The sequence below is a fragment of the Mesoplodon mirus genome, assembly GCF_964341445.2.
Source record: "Mesoplodon mirus genome assembly, chromosome: 1".
Taxonomy (NCBI): Eukaryota; Metazoa; Chordata; class Mammalia; order Artiodactyla; family Ziphiidae; genus Mesoplodon; species Mesoplodon mirus.
The window spans coordinates 21667974-21691869 of record NC_138976.1 but is presented as its reverse complement, the minus strand read 5'-3'; the positions used below and the strand labels follow the sequence as shown (position 1 = coordinate 21691869).

The 23896-nt window shown below is 41.3% G+C and overlaps 1 protein-coding gene across 1 annotated transcript in view; it reads right to left on the bottom strand.

Moving 5' to 3' along the window:
* RUSC2 (RUN and SH3 domain containing 2) overlaps positions 1-22982 on the bottom strand; it is a 61656-nt gene extending 38674 nt beyond the window's left edge. The window contains exon 1 of the mRNA XM_082613537.1: positions 22731-22982. The gene's annotated coding sequence lies outside the window, so the exon portion shown is untranslated. The remainder of the gene's footprint in view (positions 1-22730) is intronic.
* Positions 22983-23896: the final 914 nt, after the last annotated feature.

The following is a 23896-nucleotide window of genomic DNA, read 5'->3' as shown; positions in this document are numbered from 1 at the left end:
TGAACCTGGTCTGTGCTTGGAGGTACAGTTCCTTTCTTTCAGGCCTATAATCCCCACCACTGGTTTGAGGAACGGCTGAAACAGTTAGGAATCTGTTTATCTAGATACAAGGTATTAATTTCCACTAATGTGTAATAGAGAAAGTAGAAAAATGCAAGCAAAAAGAAATGCCTCTACTCACCCACTAGCTCCATCTACAAACCTAATTCTCCCTTACACCTGGGCCCAGGACACTGATCGGAGACTCGTATCCCTTTGATACAGCACTGAACAGTAGTATTTCAAACTAGATTTAGCCTAAAGCCCTGATAAAGCAGCATTAATGAAAGGATGTATTCCACTGCTCAGTTAGAACAAAGGCAACACTGTATTCTAAACCCAACACAAGGCTTCACTCTTTCTGGCCCGGCAATCGGTTAGTTTGCCAGGTCTCCAGAGCTTTTGGAGAGGAGAAATAGAAATCTATTCTTCATTGATGCTGATACCTCTTTTTCTGCAAGTGCCTACCCTAGGGTTCAAAACAGATTCTGCAACATCCTGCAGCTTCTGGTGAGCTTTCAGTAAACCCTCCTTTCAGCAAACTCTGTCTGTAAAGGGCCAGAGAGTAAATACTTAGGCTTTGTGGGCAATAAAGTTCTGCCACATATTCCAACCTCCCCACCCTGCCTTTTTTTTTTTTTTTTTTTTTTTTTTGTGGTACGCGGGCCTCTCACTGTTGTGGCCTCTCCCGTTGCGGAGCACAGGCTCCGGACGCGCAGGCTTAGCGACCATGGCTCACGGGCCCAGCCTCACGGGTCCAGCCGCTCCGCGGCATGTGGGATCCTCCCGGACCAGGGCACGAACCCACGTCCCCTGCATCGGCAGGTGGACTCTCAACCACTGCGCCACCAGGGAAGCCCACCACCCTGCCTTTTTTAAACAATTCTTTAAAAATGTAAAAACCATTCTCAGCTTGTGTGAATGTAAAAACCATGTAAAGTTACTCTGGCATGGGCCATGATTTGCTGACCTCTGCTCTAGACCTTAAAGCCCTCTCTATTCAAAGTATATTTCTCAAAATTCTGACTCTGCTGAGCCTGCCTAGGGATCCTCTTTCCTCTTCCCACAGGGCTGATGCATATATTTCAGAGGCAGCTCCCCTCTAAGAAGCCACTGAGGAATGTGAAGGAAGAATTCTGAGGTTATTTGTATTGGAGCTGACAGGCTGGCTAATTCCCTTCATATAAAGTGCTTCAGAAACATCTGCGGAATTTAGCTTATTGCATTATCATTCTGGAGTGCAGACTGAGCCATAAACAGCCTTTATCCTTCTATTTTTTCTTAATAATACTATCCCATGCCTCTACCCGGCCTTTTTTTTTTCTTTCTTTCTTTTTTTTTTTTCCCCCTTTTCTCCTGCTCCCAGGTTCCAAACCCACACTTGAATTGACTTAGGTCTCAAGTCTTTCTCTCTTCCATATCTCACCCACTTCTATATGTGGTATGGTTGTGGACAGCGAGCAAACTATCAACAGTCAGATGAGTTTGGACATAGTAAATATGGATGAAAGGCCTGAGGGTAGGGGTGAGCTTATTTTAAGCAAAGACTTAAGGCTGTAAATCTAGGCTCTATCACAAATAGTTAAAGGCTTTGTAAACGGTGATCAAACTACTATAGAAGCGGGCCTCCCTGGTGGCGCAGTGGTTGAGAGTCCGCCTGCCGATGCAGGGGATACGGGTTCGTGCCCCGGTCTGGGAGGATCCCATATGCCGCGGAGCGGCTGGGCCCGTGAGCCATGGCCGCTGGGCCTGCGCATCCGGAGCCTGTGCTCCGCAACGGGAGAGGCCACAGCAGTGAGAGGCCCGCATACCGCAAAAAGAAAAAAAAAAAAAAAAAAAAAAACTACTATAGAAGCAACCTAAGAACAATGTGCAAAGGGTCAGTAATCACTGGAGTTATACCTCACCACACACCACAGGCTAGAAGGAAATGAATGACTTATAGATAAAGACTAATACTTATAATAATAATAGCCCGCTGTGCTAGATGTTCTCCTAATACTTTATTTCAGGGAAGAAGCAAAAGCTACAGGCATGTCTAAGGCAAATCATAATCCATTGAGAAAGCTATTTTTTATTTTGAAAGACTCAAGTTACATTCAAAGTTCTAAAATGCCACATATTAGCTTGAGAAAATTATGGAAATAAAAACAATTAATATAAGAATATTCTTGAAAGTTGTGCCTGCCCATTTCATGAATAATTTAGTAAAATAGCTGGTCACATCTAAAAAGGGGAGATTTTCTTGTATTTTTTAAAATCATAAATTCGCAAGCCCATAAGTTCACACGAGGATATAAACCTGATGGTTACCTTTATAAGAGAGTTAAGAGTAAAAGAATTACAAAGGGCTTCCCTGGTGGCGCAGTGGTTGAGAGTCCACCTGCCGATGCAGGGGACACGGGTTCGTGCCCTGGTCCGGGAAGATCCCACATGCCACGGTGCGGCTGGGCCCGTGAGCCATGGCTGCTGAGCCTGCGCATCCGGAGCCTGTGCTCCACAACGGGAGAGGCCACAACAGTGAGAGGCCTGCGTACCGCCAAAAAAAAAAGAATTACATAAAGTACACAGGACTATAAAGCAAGGAAGTGTATTATAATTGTTTAAATACATTTTCTCTTTCCTCCTTGGTTGCACGTTAAGGATAGAGACTGTCTTATTCATCTCTGTAGACATTTAACCTAGCCTAGAGCCTGGCACACGGCTTATAATGTTCACTGAGTTGAACTAAGGAGGAACTGAATCTTCACCAAAGTAAATTAGGAAAATTTCTTTTTCTAGAGCGGAATTTGGTTCATTACAGCTGTGGACATATTTACACACACTTAGTTCTAGTCCTCCCTGTTGGAGTATGGGGGGCTAAGAAGATAAAGGGGGTACAGTGGTTGGCTTCTGGAATGTGCAGGGCAAATATCCCCAGGTACAGCTCCTCTCCCTTCACCTCAACACTGAACTCCCTTTACTGCTAGCGCGAGCTGCAGCATGAGAACCAGAATAGCACGCTCCAGCCAGAATGACAGACATCCTCTCTCCCTCTTTCGTTATCTCTCCTTTCTGAACCTCATCAGTCTTCAACTCTAGCCTGTTGGCTGCTTCCAATGGGGCTGCTGCATCTAGGAAAGAATGCAGGATGTGTCTCAAAAAATCCAGCACTAGCTGAGGAACAGTTTGTTTTTTCCTAAAAAAGGGCAGTCTGTAAAGTTACATAAGACTTGGCTCTCCTGGCTAGGAGCTTTTCCAATTCCAGCTGGAGAGATTCCTCAAGCTGTTTAGAGTTCAGGAAAAGGGTTTGGAATTCCCTGATTGGCTAACCTATACTGGAGCCATCTCTGGGTAGCAATGGGGAGGTTCCAGCAGAGTACACAGTAACTCTGTGTTCTCACTGCCCCTCAGTTGTGGCCCCACTGAGCTCTCCTGAGAACAGGAAATAGCATGATCCATTTACAGTTAATATCTCAGAACAAAGACAAGCCCCACTGCCAAAACCAGAGCCCCAGTGGCATCAAGCCTCTGGGGCCCCACCCAAAGGAGGCAGGACCTAGGGAATCTAATAGCCCAACCTAGAAGCACAACAAGGCTCTGGGAGGGCTTCCTTCCCGGCTTTGGGCAGATGTATAGAAGAATTTGTTTGTGGCCCTGAGAACCTCAGATGCCAGTCTTGCCCAAGGACTAGATGAATCAGTCAATAAACATTAACTGAGCACCTATGAAGTGCAAGGCACTGCACTATGCGAACAAAGCAGACCTGGGGCTGGCCTTCGTGGAGCTGATAGTTCACCTGGGGAGACTAACAAATGATTAAATAACTATGACCATACAAACTATAAAGTAGGCTTTGGAATGTGCTATATTCAAAGGAAAGACAGCTAATCCAAAAAGCCATCTCTGTCCAGGGACGTCAGTTAGCATATTTATTAAATCAGGGACAAATTTATACTGAATTGACAACCCAAATTACCTGTGTTTTGGTTGAAAACTCTGACCCTTGAAGGAGTCACTAGAATCTCAATAACTTGCTCTCAGTTGAGCCCCATTTTTATTCCTACTCATTCTGCAGGAGTTCAGTCCCTATTTACAGCACCCACTTTTGTTTAAGACATAGGAGCTCACTTCAACTAACAAATTATTGACCATTTACAATGAAGAAATTGAACCCTGATTTGCTCTTTCCAGCTTCAGGCCATGCACTTTTATTTCTTTCTGGCCAACAAAGGGAGCTAGGGACTTCCCTGACTGTCCAGTGGTTAAGACTTCAAGGTTCCAGTGCAGGGGATGCGGGTTTGATCCCTGTTCGGGGAACCAAAGTCCTGCATACTGTGAGGCGTGGCCAAAAAAAAAAAAAAAAAAAAGGGAGCTAAGAAAAAGCTGGTATATTAACTCTGCTCTTACGGACTAATTCTGTAGCACTGGGCAAGTTATTTGATTCCCCTCAGCTTGGGTTTCTTCACCTGTACAATGGGGATAATAATAATATCTCCTCTCACAGGGTGCTGGTGGAAGTTAAAAGATATAGAAACATCTAGAACAGTGATTGGTATTTAGCGAGGGCTCAGTAAACGGCAACTCTAATGAACATGGCAACTATAATGAACATGAATCAGGAATCTCTTCTTTCTTTGAACCTAAATCCCTCCTATTGCCTTTTTGAGGCTGCACTACTGTTCAACTTACCAACTCACACCAGGGAATCTTGTCACTGTCATACCCAGAGCTTTTCTTTTCAACAGGCCCACCACCTCAAATTTTTTAACCCTCATGGATCTGTTCTTTGTCCTCCTGAAAGTTGTAAAGTGGCTCTGTCTCAGAAAACATCCTGAGGGTGGGACTTCATGGGTGGTGCACTGGTTAAGAATCCACCTGCCAATGCAGGGGACACAGGTTCGAGCTCTGGTCCGGGAAGATCCCACATGTCGCGGAACAGTGAAGCCTGTGCGCCACAACTACTGAGCCTGTGCTCTAGAGCCCACGAGCCACAACTACTGAGCCTGTGTGCCACAACTACTGAAGCTCACGCGCCTAGAGCCCCTGCTCTGCAAGAAGAGAAGCCACCGCAATGAGAAGCCCGCGCACCGCAACGGAGTAGCCCCCGCGCGCCGCAACTAGCGAAAGCCTGCACCCAGCAACGAAGACCCAACATAGCCAAAAATAAATAAATAAATATATTACCAAAAAAAAAAAAATCCCGAGGGAATACATAGAAAGGTTAGAGTAAATATGCAAATTAACTGTGAATCAAGAATTTGTGAATACGGCAAATTCAGTTACATGACTACCTGAATTGCTCACCTGTCAGCAGAAGACAGTGAAAGTGAGTCCTCTACATAAACTCATGGGCTGACAAGATTCTCCTTAAAGGGTCTAATTATTTCCAGACATGTATCCCAGGAGACCCTATCCAAGTCCCATAGCTTCTGCCGTAGAAAAGCCTCTCTAGTCTATCCTCTCTTCTAATTCCTACAATCAGTGCTCTAATTCTAGGCCCTCCTTCAACACCTCTTTCGAGGATTATTAATTCAGTCTTTGGGCAGATTCCTATCAGCCAGGAAGTGGTAAACAAAATAGATACTATCCCTGCCCTCATGAAGTTTACAATCTAGTGGAGGAAGGCAGACAATCACATAAATAAAAGTATAATTACAAAGTGTGATAAATGCCATGAAAATAAAGTACAGAGTATTAAGAGGATCTGATTAAGACTGACTAAGGGCTTGATTAAGAGGTCAGGGAAGGCCTCTCTGGGAAACTGATGTTTAAGTTCAGCCTTGAAAGGTGAGTTGAAGGGAATTTAAACAGGTGAAAAGTTGGGGACAACATTAGAGGCAGAGGAAATGACATGCGTGAAAGGGCCTGAGACAGGGAAGTGGATGGTGTCTTAGAAAAACTGAAAGAAAACGAGTGTCATTGAAAGTGTCCATTTTATTTGGCAACCGGGAGTTCACTGGTGATCTTGACATAAACAATTTCAGGGGCTTGGTTAGTCAAAATGAAGCTAGACAGCAGAGGGTGCAAAAGTGAATGGAAAATTGAGCAGACAGTCTGGGTGGTCAAAAAAGGTTGGCTGTTAAGTGAGACAGTCAATACCCAGAGGGTGATGTGGTGTCAGGGGATTTTTAAATTAATATTGATTTTATCAAATTAATATATGCACATGGTTACAAAGATAAATTGTAGTATAAAGTTTATGATGGAAAATAGCAGTTCCCAGCTCCACCCCTTTCTACCTTTGTGTCCTTCTCCAGAGACCACTACTTTCAAATCTTTTAGCTGTCTCATCTGGCATTTATGTTCATGTTTATAAATCATATGTGTATTTAATTATTTCTTGATTTTAAACATTCTCTTGACTTCCTACATCCACCACCTTCCTCACAATTTCTTTTTTTTTTTTAATTTTAATATTTATTTATTTAGCTGCACCGGGTCTCAGTTGCAGCATGCAGGATCTTTTTTAGTTGATCTTTGTTGCAGCACGCGGGATCTAGTTCCCTGACCAGAGATCGAACCTGGGCCCCCAGCATTGGGAACACAGAGTCTTAACCACTGGATCACCAGGGAAGTCCCCACAATTTCTGATTTAATTAATATCCAGTGTTTGCTATGACTTGGTAGTCTGTGGACCCTTATTATTACAGTATAATTTATAATTTAATTTTACTACTTGACTCTCTTTTGTTTAGTTTTCTATATATTTGTCCCTAAATCTTCACAAATTCTCTAGCGGAATGGTAAAAATTGACCTCAATCTAAATCTAACTTTCCATATGGTCAAACACAGTTCCTTTTCTTTTCCCCCCTGAAACATAATCCTTCTGGAACTTTCTTTTCTGATACATTCTGAATTGACTCTCCTCTCTGGCTTACAACACCACTTCATGCTGGACTTCTCTCTCTCATGATGCTAGAAATTGCCTTTGCCTCTCTTCTGTTAGTTGCCCTGTGTTCTAGATCATATGATTTCTTCTTTCTTGTTGGGAAGTCCCTGTATGTAAACTTTTAAAAAAAGGACAGATTAAAAGTTTCTCTATATCCCTAGTTTTCTAGATTTTTATGATGAGGTACCCTGGGGTAGACTATTTTTATTTGTTGTGCTGGGCACTCAGTGGGCCCTTTCACTTTGGAGACTTGTGTCTGGGAAATACACTTGGTACTCTTTATTTATTTATTTGTTTGTTTTTATTATTATTATTTTTTTGCGGTACGCGGGCCTCTCACTGTTGTGGCCTCTCCCGTTGTGGAGCGCAGGCTCCGGATGCGCAGGCTCAGCCATGGCTCACGGGCCCAGCCGCTCCGCGGCATGTGGGATCTTCCCGGACCGGGGCACGAACCCGTGTCCCCTGCATCGGCAGGCGGACTCTCAACCACTGAGCCACCAGGGGAGCCCCTCTTTCTTTTAGTTTTTTATAACTTTGCCTCCACTGATGTTGAAAGTTTAGAAAGGAGGAATTAAATGATGAAGCAACATCCCTGAGAAGCAGCAGTGGCTCAAGAATTTCTATATAGGGCTTCCCTGGTGGCGGAGTGGCTAAGAATCCGCCTGCCAATGCACGGGACACGGGTTCGAGCCCTGGTCCGTGAAGATCCCACATGCCACGGAGGAACTAAGCCCGTGTGCCACAACTACTGAGCCTGTGCTCTAAGGGCCCATGAGTCACAACTACTGAGCCCACGCGCCGCATCTACTGAAGCCCGCGCGCTCTGGAGCCCATGCTCCACAACAAGAGAAGCCACTGCGATGAGAAGCCCGCGCACCGCAATGAAGAGTAGCCCCTGCTTGCCGCCAACTAGAGAAAGACCGCGCGCAGCAACGAAGACCCAACACAGCCAAAAATAAATTAATTGATTAATTAATTAATTTAAAAAGTTTACATACAAATATCAGAAATCAGAATGGCATTCGGCTTAACAATGATGGGATCTAATTAGTAAGCAGTGGAGCAGTACTTTCAGATTTCTGAGAGGAATTGATTTCTAGCCTAAGGTTTCATGCACAGCCAAATTATCAACTGTGAGAGTTTAAATATATATACTTTCAGACATTCATTTCAAAAATGTTCCACTATGTATCCTTTCTTAGAAAGCTACTACAGAATATGCTTCAGCAAAATGAGCCAAAAATAATAAATTAAAAAAATAAATTAAAAAAAGGATTTCTATATAGGTTGAACTTAGGATCAGCAAACAAATCAAAAGAGGTGCGTGGAAGTGGGGTGGCATCAGGGAATTGTCTTGAAGTTCCATTTGTATAGCAATCAGTGTTTTTACTCAGAGTATAGGTTTGTTTGGGGTAGTTTACAAAGTATATCATTTAGGTTTAATACTCTCTGCTGTATAAAAACATCTCAAAACAGCTAAACAATAGAGGGTATGCAATCCAGTTCACCAGGGAGAGATTAGCTTTTGTTAAGAGGTGAGATACTCCTCCATTGCAACTAGTGAAGAGAGGATGGCTATAGACAGATTTGCAGATTGGTGGTAGGAAGTAAGAAAGTTCATGTTTGATGGCTTCCTTTTTCTTTGAGGTATATGAGTCAAGGTCATCATAGAGTATATGGAAGGAAGATGGGAGGGTCAGAGGTTGAGGAGGGTAGTGAAGGTATAAAGTATTTGTTATAAAGAGTAGAGGAATAACCTTGTAACAGAAATATGGTAAGACTGCTGGCCAGCATAAGTTTGGTGATGATGAAAGTGATACTAAATCTACTGGACTGTACAATTTTCTCTAGCTGTTTAAGTACAGACAAAGAAAAGGTAAGGGTTTATTATTCAGAGTTAGGTTCATTACTAGGTGAGTACATTTTTAAAAGAATGATTGTAATATCAATGAAGTTTTAAAGAGGTTAAAGGACTACCAGTGAGGATCTTTCAACAACTGAATAGAATACACTAAGCCATAAACCATAAGGCCTAAACAGCAACATGGATAAATGCTTATGAAACAAGGTTAATTAAAAGAAAGCAGAATACAAAATAATTTTGATGCTAACAGTTATATTCCTGCAAAATTATATATGCATGTAAACAGAAAGGATAGGCAGATGGTATTACAGGTGAATTAAATTCCTTTAATTTTGTTATTGTTTTATTTTTTAATTGTTTTTGTATATTTGTCTTACTTTTAAAAACTCTTACTTATGTTCATGTTCAGCTCAGTTCATAGATCTCTTTTGGAAAGAGCTTTATCTAGTCTACCAGTCATAACTGACCATTCTGTCTTCTTTAAAAGTTGCTCTACAGGGCTAAAACCAAACTCATCATGGGGCCAGTCTATAATCTCTGTGAGTGTCACTAAATTCATGGATCCTTGGTGATAGAGAAAAAAACCTCAGAAATGTAGCTGATTTGCTGAACTAGGCTTAAAGTCAGTTCAGCTGTCATAATTTATTCATTTATTCTACAAATATTTATTGAACTTATACTGCTTGTCTGGCATTGTGCTGGGCACCAGTGAGACAGGCTGGGACCTGGGACCCTTTGCTGCAGCGCTGCAGTGCTTGCACCTGGACACACCTCTCCTCCAGCAACAAAATACAAAGAAACCGTCCGGGACTTAAAATAATTGCATGCCTGCAGTTAGGGTAAATTCTGGACCCAAAAGATGCAAAGAGACCAAAAAACCCAACTGCCACTTTTGAAGACCCTGGAGCAAAAGCAGGGGGCGGGGAGCAAAAGCGGGGTCCTGCGGATGCCCCCTGCCCACACCACCACCTAAGGGGTGGGCAAAACACCTAACAGTGTCCTGCGGATGCCCCCTTCCCACACCACCACCTAAGGGGTGGGCAAAACACCTAACAGTGTCCTGCGGATGCCCCCTTCCCACACCACCACCTAAGGGGTGGGCAAAACGCCTAAGCCACCCCTCTGGCCTGAGCTCTGGACACACCCCTACCCTCACCCCATGTAAGAAACAAGCTTGCCCCCGCCTCGGGGAGCCAACAAGCAAGGGAACCTGGTGTTTGTTCTCACTGCCCACTGCTGCAGCAGGGGCCCCAATAAAGCCTTGCCTGAATTTCTTGTCTGGACTCTGATCAACTTCTACTGATTAAGGAGGCCAAGAACCCTGGTTGGTAACACCAGGAATATAGAGCAGAAAATAGAGTCTTTCACAAGTTGGGGAAAAAAGGACAGGAAAATCTTTGGCCCAAGACTGACAATCACAAAGGGCTTCATATTAGCCTTTTATCCTTATTAACATATGAAGTTATAAATGTAGTCATTAAAAAAAACAAAACAACTCTTTTGACATATAATTCACATACTATAAAATTCACTTTTTTAAAGTGTACAAGTCAGTGGTTTTTAGTGTATTCACAGAGTTGGGCAACCGTCACCACAGTCTAATTTCAGAATATTTTATCACCCCTAAAAGAAACCCTATATGCATTGATCTTGCATCTTACAATCTTCAACTCATTGATTAGTTATAATATTTATTTTGTGGCTACCTTAGCATTTTCTATATATAAGATCATGTTATCTGCAAATAGTTCTACTTCCTTTTCAACCTGAATATCTTTTATTTCTTTTTCTTGTCTATTTCCTCTGGCTAGAACTTCTAGTACAATGGTGAATAGAAGTGTTGAAAATGACCAGCTTTCTCTTATTCTTGATCTTAGAGGGAAAGCTTTCAGTTGTCTTTCACCATTAAGTATAATATTAGCTACGGGGTTTTTTATAGATGCCCTTTACCAGGCTGAGGAAGTTCTACTTCTAGTTTGTTGAGTGTTTTTATCGTGGACTTGTCAAATTTTTTTCTGCATCTACTGAGATGATTGTGTGGTTTGTCCTAAATACAGTCATTTTCATATTACAAAATGAATTTGTTAAGGTAAATATTTTAAATATACCAAAATTATTAGAATTCTGCTTTGGATTTCAATCATTTTTAATACATGAAGAACTTAAAAAATGGAAGAGATCAAGCTCTCTCTCTGGATCTTTCAGAGACCCTGGATTCAAAGACTATTCCTGCCCTCACAGAGTTTACAGCTATGTAAATAATGCGTTAACCACTGTAATGGAGCCCCAGACAAGGCCAATGATAGCACAGTGGAAATTATACCCAAATTTGCAGGATGTCATCAGGAAAGGTTTCGGAAAGGAGTCATATGAGTAGATTCTTAAAGGAGGAGTAGAAAATGCATGCAGGTCAGGGGAAGGATTTCAATTAGAGAGAACCATATGTATAGAGTTCTTTATATTATTCAGCCATGAGAAAGAAAGAAATCTTACCATTGTGACAACATGGATGGACCTTGAGGGCATTACGCTAAGTTAAATAAGTCAGAAAGAGAAAGACAAATACTGTATGATATAACTTATATGTAGAATCTTAAAAGACCAAATTCATAGAAACATAGAGTAGAATGGTTGCCAGGCGCTGGGGGGTGGGGGAAATGTTGGTCAAAGGGTAAACATTTCCAATTATAAAATGAATAAATTCTAGGGATCTAATGTATAGCATGGTGATTATAGTTAACAATACTGTATTATATATTTGAAAGTTGCTAAGAGAGTAGATCTTAAATGTTCTCACCACAAAAAAGAAATGGTAATTATGTAAAGCGATGGAGATTTAACTACCCTATTGTGGTAATCATTTTCCAATATATGAGTGTATCAAATCAACACACTGTACATCTTAAACTTACACAATATTATATGTCAATTATATCTCAATAAAATTGGAAGAAAAAAGAGAGAGACGGTTTGTCACAGAAATCTGTACCCAACAGCCTCAGACTCAGGACATAGATTCTCAGAGTATTTATTGAAAGAAGGTGTACCGAAGTCACAACAGAAAACTAAAAATTTGACCATATAGAAACTGTAAAATTCTAGATGTCAAAAGTCATAAACAAAATTAAAAGACAAATATTTGACACAAATATAACAAAATGCCAATATCCTTATATGTAAAGAATTTATGTGAATTGATTGCTAAAACCGAAGATCTTTTTTTTAAATTGTGGTAAGAACATATAGCATGAGATCTATTCTCTTAACAAATTTTTAAGTATAGAGTGCATTATTGCTAACTATAAGCATAATGTACAGCAGATCTCCAGAACTTATGCATCTTGCATAATTCAAACTTTATACAGGTTGAACAGCATCTCCCCATTTCCCTCTCCTCCAGCTCCTGGCCACCACCATTCTACTTCCTGCTTCTCTGATTCTGACTATTTTAGATTCCTCATGTAAGCGGAATCATGCAGTATTCGTTCTTTTGTGACTGCCTTATTCACTTGAACTAATAGGAAAATGGGCAAGATATGAGCAAACAATAAGATTTAAAATACTATCAAAATACTATCTTTTGTTTATCAATTATCAAACAAAATAATAATAGTTAAGGGAAGGAAAGTAAAATAGGCATTTTCACACTTTGCCAATATAAGCATATTTTGGTACAACCTTCATATTGAGGTTGGGGGTAAAAAAATATATATATATATATATATCTCCAGTCTTAAAAACGTTCAAATCCTCTAACTCCACCTCTAGAATTCCATACTAAGGAAACTATCAGAGATTTTTTTCATAAAGTTATTAATCTGAACATTTTTTAGAGAAGAGAAAGCTATTTTTAAAAACTTCAAATGTCTAACATTTGGATTAAGTAAATTATGGCACATTCAAACAATGGATTTGTTACCTAACTATTCAAAATTTGACTTCCAAAAACTGTTCAATGATGTGTCTTCATTTTATACTTGTCTGTATTTTTCTAGATTCTCAACAGTGAGACTATATTTCACCTATAGTTAGAGAAAGAGACAAACCACTTTCTCAGAAAATATCTTTAAACAAAATAGACACGATTTATTTGTTTCAAAGGAAAAATATCATAGTATCCTTCTTTTCATCTTTCCCCATAAAAAGACAGTTAAGTTTAAACATTTTCTAGGTTAAAATCTGAGCAGCTAATACCATTTCCTTAGGACTATTCTCTACAATCTCTTAATCTTGAATGAGTGATAGATTTATAAACCTAATCTCTAAAGGAAGAAAACCCAGTGCGGAAATGATATGCTCCAAATCACACTCTTAGTGGCACTATTTGGCCTTTGATTCTTGGGTTTTGTGCACTAGGGCTTTTTATTTTTCTTTTCTTGTTTTTCAAAAACAAAACCAAAAAAACCAAAAAAACAACAAACAAAAACCTTTATGTTGATTAAATCTGAGAAACATTGATGAAGAGGCTGAGATTATAGTTTGGGTCTAAGAGTAGTTCTACTCAAAGTGTGGTCTATGGACCAGTAGAGTCAGCTTCTCCTGGGAATTTATTAGACTGGTAAATGCTTGGGCCCAGTGCCAGACTTACTGAATCAGAATTTCAGGGGTGAGCCAGGTGATTTTTCTGCAGCCTCAGGTTTAAGAAGCACTTGTCTAGAGGAAATTAAGCAAAGAGGCTAACAGTATGCAAAAGGAAAGAGGTGCACAGCCCACCTAATGTTCAATGTATATTTTTTAAAGCATACACATTATTATATAATATTCTAAAAACAAACCTTTTATTTTCTTATTATGAACTAGAAAGTATGGCTAGAAAAAATTTTCTTGGCTTTGGACTAAAAAAGGTTGACAGGGCTTAGGATTAAAAGGCAAAAGGAATCTGTAATTAATTCCTGGTTCCATGCAGCTCACTAAATTAAGGTTAAGGGTTTCACATAGGAATTTGGGAACTGTATGTATGCAGTAAATATTTTGGTTATATTTCTCTCAAGCCATGATTGGTTACTGGTGGGTGGTCATTTGAAGATGACGGGATCTCAAACCCAAACATTTCTTTTTTTTTTTTTTTTTGCGGTACGTGGGCCTCTCCCTGCTGTGGCCTCCCCCGTTGTGGAGCACTGGCTCTGAACGCGCAGGCTCAGCGGCCATGGCTCACGGGCCCAGCCGCTCCGCGGCATGTGGGATCTTCCCAGACCGGGGCACGAACCCGTGTGCCCTGCATCGGCAGTCAGACTCTCAACCACTGCGCCACCAGGGAAGCCCCCAACCATTTCTTTCAACCTCTTTCCACTTTGGAGTCATGACTCAGTAGGCAAAATTCAGTAGTCATGCTTCCCTGGTGGTCCAGGGGGTAAGACTCCACTCTCCCAATGCAGGGGGTCCACGTTTGATCCCTGGTCGGGGAACTAGATCCCAGGTGCATGCCATAACTAAGAGTTCACATGCCGCAACTAAGAAGTCCGCATGCCGCAACTAAGAAGTCTGCATGCCGCAACTAAGAAGTCCACATACTTCAACTAAGAAGTCTGCATGCTGCAACTAAAAGTCCACATGAGACCTGGCGCAGCCAAAATAAATTAATTTTAAAAATATTAATTAATTAAAAAAAAAGAAAATTCAGTAGTCATGTATCATCTTTGGTGACTGGCTTAAAGTGTGCTTTACGGAGCCCCCTCATTGACAATGAAAGGTAAGCGAAGGGGATGGAGAGGAAAGGAGGGAGAGACAGATGAAAAGGTTAGACTCTACTTCTTCGAACCCCTTGCCTTTAACCAAAACAGCTCAGCTTTTACCTTCTTGTGTCCACTTTCCTGTGGAACATACTTGAACAAAGAGCTCCCCTCAAAAAATAAAAAGAGCTCCCCTCTAAAAAACATTTTGAAATTTTCTATTCTCTACTACATATCTTCACAATCCAGTAAAAAGCCATAACTGTCTTTTCCCCCCATGAGATCAATGTTCCTTGTTAACTATCTATCACCACAACCTGGCTGTCAAAAAGGACTCACAAATGCGTAATGGGCAGGTGGTCCTGCTTCCACGCCTCCTTTCTCCAACCACTATCATTAGGGATGAATAAACTAATAATGTTGCAAGTTGCTGTGTTGGATGTGAGGCAAAGCATATTATAAATCAGCCTATAAACTGAAATAGATACTACCCTATCTAAGAAGTTAACTATAGCTATAAGTATAAAGTAAAGAGAATAATATTTTTGAGAAGTAGAATAGCTCTGTAACACCAAGTAAGAGAAGTCCTTCAAAGTAGTCACCTTGGGAGACAATTCACTCCAGTAATGCTCCTATTTAAAACATTTCCAGAACCCATCTTTTGGAACTGCAAAAACCACCTAGCCAACTCACAAAACTGTGAGACATAATCAGTCATTGTTTTAAGCCACTAAGCTTTGGGGTATTTGTTATACAGTAATATATAAGCAAGATAGAAATCTTTAAATCACTATGATTTGGAGGATATTTAAAAGGAAATGATTAGGGACTTCCCTGGTGGCGCAGTGGTTGAGAATCCGCCTGCCAATGCAGGGGACAAGGGTTCATTCCTTGGTCCGAGAAGATCCCACATGCCGCAGAGCAATGAAGCCCATGCGCCACAACTACTGAGCCTGAGCTCTAGAGCCCGCGAGCCGCAACTACTGAAGCCCGTGCGCCTAGAGCCCGTGCTCCGCAACAAGAGAAGCCACCACAATGAGAAGCCTGTGCACCGCAATGAAGAGCAGCCCCCACTTACCGCAACTAGAGAAAGCCTGTGTGTAGCAACGAAGACCCAACACACCCAAAAATAAAAAATTAAATTAAAAAAAAGATACTATCAAAAAAAAAAAAAAAGGAAATGATTAGCCTTACAGAAAAACTCTAGCTATCTAGAACGTACAGGGAATAGGTTGGTCTGATAACAAAGTTTGGCTGTATCTTTAAATAAACAGAATACAACATCCTTCAGATAATAAGAAAATAACATTTTTTTTTTTTTTTTTTTTGCGGTACGCGGGCCTCTCACTGTTGTGGCCTCTCCCGTTGCGGAGCACAGGCTCCGGAAGCGCAGGCTCAGTGGCCATGGCTCACGGGCCCAGCTGCTCCACGGCATGTGGGATCTTCCCGGCCTGGGGCACGAACCCGTGTCCCCTGCATCGGCAGGTGGACTCTCAACCACTGCGCCACCAGGGAAGCCCAGAAAATAACATTTTGTAAGAGAAACAACTCTCGGATGAATGGGATCAGCAGTAGGTCCCCAACTCTCCCATTTGAGTTTTTGCTTTTTTCCTTGGGGTCATCTGAATCCTATCTATACTGACTTTAGGAATATGCTGATCTCCTTTTTTTTCCTTTACCTGAACATGGATAAAAAATAATTTTCCATTTTTCCCTAAGTACACTAAATATAAGGCTGTATTTTCTTTCTTAAAATAATTATACAAGAAAAGAAAGGAAGCACAAAATTATAAAAACAGGTAAACAAGTTAAATATAGATTTTAGGACCCTAAGATAAACTTAAGTATAAACTTTGGATCCTAAAATAACTAAATCTAGCCAGAAATTGGCTGGCCCTTTTTTTCCCTCTCCACCCAGTTATCAGTTTGTTGTCCTTGACCACAGGACCACACAAGAAGCCAAAGACACAGAAGACATTTCAGAGCTCACTGTCTCATTTCCTGGAGAAGATAAAAGACTAACTTATTAAACCAAGAATTCCAGAGAACAGAAGTTTTCTTCTTTAAGTACCAAAATTAATTTTTTTAAACTTTAGGTATTTTGATAAAACTCTTTTAAAATGTACACTTTTACTTACACACTTTTGTTTTAATCACAGTGTATAGGCTATAACTTAACTTTTTCTTGATGACTTACTGTTAACACTAATATACTACGCTAAAATATAGTTTTGTTCTCAGCATCTATTATGGACTTACATCCTTAATCATCAAACCAAACCAATCATCAAACCCCTAAGACTGTGTGTTAAGAGTAAATATGGTTCACTTTTGCCACTTCTATTCAACGTAGTATTGGAAGTCCTAGCCAGAGCAATTAGGCAAGAAAAAGAAATAAAAAGGCATCTGCACTCCTGTTGGCAGATGACATGATCTTATATGTAGAAAACCCTAAAGATCCACCCCCCAACTGTTAGAATTAATAAATGAATACAGCAAAGTTTCAGGACATGAAGTCAACATATAAAACATAAAAAATCAGTTGTGTCTCTAGACAATAATAATGAACAATCTGAAAAGGAAATTAAGAAAATAATTCCATTTACAACACATCAAAAAGAATAAAATATGTGGGAATAAACTTAACCACTGAAAACTATAAAATGTTACTGGAAGAAATTAAAGAAGATACAAATAAATGGAAAGATATCCTGTATTCATGGATGGTAAGACTTAATATTGTTAAGATGTCAATACCTGCAATATTCGACAACATGGATGGACATTATGCTAAGTGAAATAGGCTAATCACAGAATGACAAATACTGCCTGATTCCACTTGTCTGAGGAATATAAAATAGTTTAATTTATGAATCAAAGAGTGGAATGATGGTTGACTGGGGGAGAGGGAAATGAGGAGTTGTTGTTCCATGGGTATAAAGTTCAGTCAAGCAAGATGAATAAGCTCTAAAGATCTGCTGTAAAACAATGCACCTACAGTCAATAATATATTGTAAACTTAAAAATTTGTTAAGAGGGTAGTTCTTTCCGCAACAATAAAAGGATGTCAACTGCCCAAAGCAATCCACAGATTTAATGAAATCCCTTTCAAAATCCTAATGATATTTTTTGCAGAAATAGAAAAATCCATCCTAAAATTTGTATGAAATCGCAAAGGATCCTGAATAGTTAAAAAATATCTTGAAAAAGCAGACCACAATTGTAGGACTCATACTTCCTTACTACACAGCTTACAGTCATCAAAAGAGTATGGTACTGCCTCATGCTGGTCAGAATGGCCATCATTAAAAAGCCTACAAATAACAGATGCTGGAGAGGGTGTGGAGAAAAGGGAACCCTCCTACACTGTTAATGGGAATGCAAGTTGGTGCAGCCACTGTGGAAAACGGTATGGAGGCTCCTCAGAAAACTAAAAATAGAATTACCATATGATCCAGCAATCCCACTACCGGGCATATGTCTGGACAAAACTATAATTCAAAAAGATACATGCACCCCTATGTTCATAGCAGCACTATTCACAATAGCCAAGACATGGAAACAACCTAAATGTCCACCAACAGATGAATGGATAAAGAAGATGTGGTATATATATACAATGGAATACTACTCAGCCATAAAAAGGAACAAAATAATGCCATTTGCAGCAATATGGATGCAACTAGAGATTATCATACTAAATGAAGTCAGTCAGAAAGAGAAAGACAAATACCATATGGTATCATTTATATGTAGAATCTAAAATATGACACGAATGAAATTATCTATGAAACAGAAACAGAATCAGGGTCATAGAGCATAGACTGGTGGTTGCCAAGGGGGAGGGGGTGGGAGAGGGATGGACTGGGAGTTTGGGATTAGCAGATACAAACTGGTATATACAGAATGGATAAACAACAAGGTCCTACTGTATAGCACAGGGAACTATATTCAATATCTTGTGATAAACCATAATGGAAAAGAATATCAAGAAGAATGTATATATATGTATAAATGAGTCACTTTGCTGTACAGCAGTAATTAACACAACTTTGTAATCCAACTATACTTCAATAAAAGATAAATAAAAAAAAAAAAGAGTGTGGTACTGGCATAAAGACAGACACACAGACCAATAAAAGAGAACAGAGAGCCTAGAAATAAACCTGGCATATCTGGTCAAATGATACTCAACAAGAATGCCAACACTATTCAAAGGGGAAAGGACAGTCTTCAACAAATGGTGTTAGGAAAACTGGATATCCACATGCAAAATAATTAGATTGGGCCCTTATCTTACACATCATACAAAAATTAACTCAAAATGGATCAAAACCTAACCATAAAAGATAAACCTATTTAAAAAAACTTAGAAGAAAACACAGGGGAAAAGTTTCATGACACTGAATTTGGCAATGATTTCTTGGCTGTGACACCAAAAGCACAGACAACAAAAGAAAAAAATAGGTAAACTGGATCTCATCAAAATTTAAAACCTTTTGTGCTTCAAACGATACTATCAACAGAGTGAAAAGGCAACCCATGGAATGGGAGAATATATTTTCAAATCATAATATCTGATAAGGGACTTCTATACTGAATATATAAAATACTCTTACAATTCAACAATAGAAAGACATATAACCCAATTAAAAATGGGCAAAGGATTTCAATAGCCTTTTCTCCAAAGATATAAAAATAGCCAATAAGTACATGAAAAGACACTAAACATCACTAGCCATTAGAGGAATGCAAATCAAAACCACAAGATACCATTTCACACCCATTAGGATGACTATTATTTAAAAAACAAACCAGAAAATAAGTGTTGGCAAGTTTGTGGAAAAACTAGAATGCTTTACATTGTTGGTGGATATGTAAAACGGTGCAGCCACTGTGGAAAACGGTATGGCAGTTCCTCAAAAAATTAAACACAGAATTACCATATGATTCAGCAATTCCATTTCTGGGTATATATCCAAAGGAATTGAAAACAGGGACTCATATTTGTACACCAATGTTCATAGCAGTTTCATTCACAATAGCCAAAAGGTGGAAACAACCCAAGTGTCCATCGATGAATGTGGATAAAAATAATGTGATATATATATACAATGAATTTTATTCAGCCTTAAAAGGGAAGGAAATTCAGATGCAAGCTATCACATGGATGAACCTTGAAGACATTATGAAGAAAATAAACCAGTCACAAAGAGACAAATATTGTATGATTCGACTTATATGGAGTACCTAGAGTAGTCAAATTCATGGAGAAAGAAAGTAGAATGGTGGTTGCCAGGCACTGGGGGAAGAGGAAATGAAGAGTTAATTGTTTAATGATTATGCAGTTTCAGTTTGAGAAGATGAAAAAGTTCTGGAGATGGATGGTGGTGATGGCTGGGCAACAATGTGAATGTACTTAATGACACTGAACTATATATTTAAGAATGGTAAAAATGGTAAATTTTATATTATATATATTTACCACAACTTAAAAAAAAAACAGTAAACGTGGTACAAGAGAGGTTCCACTGTGAGTTGTTAACTTTTTGTTAGAATGCACTCTACACCCCACCCTCATCCCTTGAAGTCAATCCAGAGCAATGTTTATATCTGGCCACTCAAAATAATATGCTCATTTTGCAAGACAGACTCATTTGACAGGAATTACAGTATCATATGTCAATGTTTGATGGGTGTTTTCTGGGTAACCTCAACACTGACCAATTGGACTATCTCTACAGAGCCTGCCTTTACCCTAACATGCAGTCAGTGAGCCATCTCAGTCAAGTGACTTTTAATAGGGTGCTCAGTCATTGTGTATGAGCAACAGAAGAAAAGGATGAGTTATTGTCCTAAAGTTGCAGAGAGAAAAATAGAACTCATAAGCCTTCCCATGAACTAGGGTTGTCAGATTTAGCAAATAAAAATACAGGACACCCTGCTATTTACCTGAAATTCAAATTTAACTTGGCATCCTGTATTTTATCTGGCAACACTCTGAAGTATTGGAAGTGAAGAAAAAATAAATCAAACAATGCAGAGTGTTTTGGGGCTACTGAGGTCTTAACAGGGATCCTAGACAGGGAAAAGTAGAAAAGCCCATTAAAAACATATTGATTAACAACAACAAAAAAGTACTGGTCTCCAGATACCATGCCCCTGCTTAATTCAGCTCAGGAGCTCTTTCCTGCTTTCAGTATCTGTGATTCAAGACTTATTTTGTAAAGTTACAAAGATAAGTCAGAGAATGGTAGAAAGAAAAAGTAAAGAAGGATAAATCAAAGCTAGAAATGGGTGAGAACATACCCAGCTTCCAGTTAGGCAGGCCTTGCCTCAAAAAGGAACCTTAAACATTTAACAAAAAGTAACCTTAAACACAACATAAAAATCGGAGGAAATCAGATTTTGACCTGGCTCAAAGCAGAAAAGAAACAATGATGGTGAGTGTGCTATAGCCATACAGTAGGAGGGACATGGGTAGCAGAACACGAGACAGTGGTGGGATCTCCCCACTCCCCTAAACCGTATCACTGCTTAATTTCCATGGAGCCTGCTAAGAAACTCCAGTCACTATTTTACCTACTAATACACTGAGCCCCAGTGACAATAATGCCACTATTAGTCAGGCAACTACTTCTTAGCTTATAAACTCCCGCAGCTTGCCAGCCATTGTTTCATCACTCAGCAATATCATCTACTTCCCCACGGAACCGGGGCCAAAACTGAGGTCGCCGAACCCTGTCTTAGCTTCAGGAAACTGAATCTGTTCAGGTCATCCTCTTAGTAATCAACAAAAACAGGTTTCAGGCTTTCTGTTCTTTGAGAATCCCATCTTTAAAAGGCCTGTGTTCTTGTTTATTACTGACACTGTTCACATAGCAGTAACCCCTGCCTGATTCTGGTCTACTGGGATATAAATGGCCCATATGGCCTGATCATACTTCATTCAGTAGTATTTAGGAATCTTTGATATTTCTCACACTAGGCCAGCCTGGGATGTCTACCCCTCCAGCGGAGGAAAGGGGAGGGGAGGTATCCAGGAGCTAAAAGGGTAAAATAACTGAGGTCATTCCTCCAACCTGTCCTGAAGCACTAGCTGACCAGCTACACTGAGTTAAGGTTTAAAGACTGTGGCTAGCCTCCACAGTTCTTCTCTAAAGGGAGTAGTTAGTCGCTAGGGCAAGAGGAGGGGCGTCACCTGGGTAAAGCTCTTTCAAGATTATCTGGGCAGCCTCTGAGGCACACTGACCAATAAAAATTTCTGCAGACTTGGCCCTGACTTTTTTTAAATTTTTTGTAAACAGAACATAAAGGGAAATCAGCTGATAAATAGAAGCTTCTATGTAAATGACATTAGATGCATGAATTGAGAGACTGAATATGTTCAGTTCTATGCTCCCAACATAAGCACCACAAGTAATCCCCTAGATGCCCTTCCTTTTTTACCACTTCATGTAACTAGTGACATTTTTCCCACTAAAGCACTCTGCCTCACAGCCTCTGCATTGGTCTCATTCATTCACCCACCCATTAAATATTTACTGTGTGCTACCATGTGCCAAGCACTGTGCTGGGCGCTGGAGATACAAATTAATAATGTACGGTCCTTGCCTCCAGGGCAGTCTCCTGGTGTCCTCAGGGCCAGCCTGGTAATCCCAAGCCAGCCCTGGGCAACGGGAACACGGTGCCCTTTGCAACAGGTAAGAGCGGTAGCAGGGGACTGGCAAACTGCCAGGCCAAAGGTTTTCCCAAGGTAAAACGGGATGTGAGAGCGATCCCAGCCCGGCTCAGACAGACACCAAGTTGGGAAGCAGGGGCCAAAGGGGCGGAGGGCGCAAAGGACCCGGTTGTGCGGAGCACCCCGCCGCAGTCGCCGGGCTGGGTGCTGAGCGGCCGCACTACCACAGACCCGTCACTGGAGATGTGGGTACAACGATGACTACTGGGCGCGAGTCAGCTGAGGGGGTGTCTCCGAAGGGACACTTTGAGGAGACAGTGGGGTGGATCTGGGGTGACGCCCAAAAGGATGGTTGGCCCTGGGTGTTTGAGGGTTCGGTGGATGGCAGAGCTGAAGGGTCAGGACAGGACTGAAGACGAGGTCGGTCCAGAGGGTCGAGGAAGACCGGAGGGTGAGGTGGCGGCGACGAGGGGGAAGGGCGGAAGGGAAGGGGCGCTAAGGGCTGGATAGGTGGGCAAACTGAGGGCTTTTCTCCTAAGGGATCATTTGGAACGCGAGGGCAGTGGGTCTCCGGGACTTCTTCCGATCCCGAAGAGACGTCCTACCTGGTTTCTCGCCTCAGTTTAGTCCTACGGCGTAGGCGGCGGCGTAGTCTCGCGCCCTGAAGGGGTCGTGTTGCAGCCTGGACAAGCAGGCGCCCCCCTTCCCTCAGACAGCTTGGTAACGTCCGGTCACCCCTGCAGCTGTGGCGCCGATGGTCCGATCTGAATTGCCTTCATGCCGCCCCTTAGGACGGCCAGTGGTTCGGTCCGCTGTGGGCCAGCGGGTGCTCGCCCACCTCCCCGCTCCTGCTGCGATGCGCGCAGCGAGTCACGCGCAGTGCTTTCCCGCGAGGGGAGCGAGCGGCGAGGCTTCAGCCGTGGCCCCGCCCTCTGCGGCGGCGCCCCGCCCCTTCGGGGTGGTACCAGGCTAAGCGGGCTGCGGTGTACTGGAACGCGGAGAACCCTCGCCCGCAGCCTAATTGGCCTGTGGAAGGCAGGTACATTTGCGCACCCACCTTAGCCTAATGCCGCGATTCTCTGCCTGACACCGCAGTAGAACCTTTTGGGAAAAACAGAAAAACAAAACTAAAGCCTGACCTCAGCCGAGACCAGTTGAACTGGAAGCACGGGTAGGTTGGAGTAGGGGTGAGATGGTGCCCAGCCTTGATATTTTTAAAAGCACCCCATGCGTAGCCAGGGTTAAAAAGCCCGGTAAAACCTAGGACGGACAAAGACTGTCTCCTTTGGCTAAAAATTTAGTCAGGCTTTTCTGGGTCTGCCCTGGACTTAGGTTGACTTTGGGCTTTCCTCTTTGTCCTTGTAGAATCCAGTTTGAGCAAGGATCTCACTAAATCAGTTTATTGGAAGTTCTCCGCCCTTGGTATCTGACCAACCTTGGTATCTTATCACCTTGGCCTGCCTTCAGCAAGAATTCTGTTGAGTTGGTCTACCAAGAATCCCCCTTACCCCTGATGTTTCTTCTTAGTAATTGCTATGATCATGTCCCTCCAAAATTCATATGTTGAAATCCTAACCCCCAAAGATTAGTAGGTGGGGCCTTCGGGAGGTGATTAGGTCATGAGGAGCTCACATGATTAGGATTAATAGGTTTTTTTTTTTTTTTTTTTCTGCAGGGCAGGATTAATAGTTTTATAGAAGTGATCTCACAGAACTCCCTAGCCCAATCCTCCAGGAAAGAAAGTCTGTGACAAGAGAGCACTTAGCAACTA